This window comes from Portunus trituberculatus, chromosome 43 (assembly GCF_017591435.1).
Source record: "Portunus trituberculatus isolate SZX2019 chromosome 43, ASM1759143v1, whole genome shotgun sequence".
NCBI classification, from domain to species: Eukaryota; Metazoa; Arthropoda; class Malacostraca; order Decapoda; family Portunidae; genus Portunus; species Portunus trituberculatus.
In genome coordinates, this window is record NC_059297.1 from 13,706,335 (window position 1) to 13,706,910 (window position 576).

Here is a 576-nt window from a genome sequence, read left to right on the forward strand (position 1 = left end):
AAGGTGGATATAGCCGAAGACAAAGGACTAATCGCACCAATTACATAAAGAGTATTGAAAATGTTTAATCGGGAATATTGGAAAGCGCAGGTACCAGACGGGGACGGCCACCACCACCACCACCACCACCACCACCACCACCAGGCGCTTCTTAAGATGGAGGAAGAAGGGGAGGAAGAGTAACGAGATAGAGAGGGAGAAGGAGAAAGGAAAATGAAGGAAGGGATGGGTAACGGGGAGAAGCGAGTGTTAGTAGTAAAATGTGGTTATATTTCCCGTAGAGTTTTACCAGAAAGTGCCAATTCTGTCTCTTGTGATGGGATAGTGTGTGTTCTTGTTCTTCTTTCATTGTTTACTGTCTTCTATCTTGTTCTGTTCTTTTTCCTCTTCTTCTTCTTCCTTCTAACTTTTTTTTTCTTTCTTCTTTTTTTCTTGTTTTTTTTTTGTTCTTCATGTTCTTGTTCTTGTTTTTTTCTCGTTCTTCTTTTCTTTCTTTCTTTTTTTTATTCCTGTTCTTATTCATGTTCTTCTTCTTCCTTCTTCTTCTTCTTCTTCTTCTTCTTCTTCTTCTTCTTC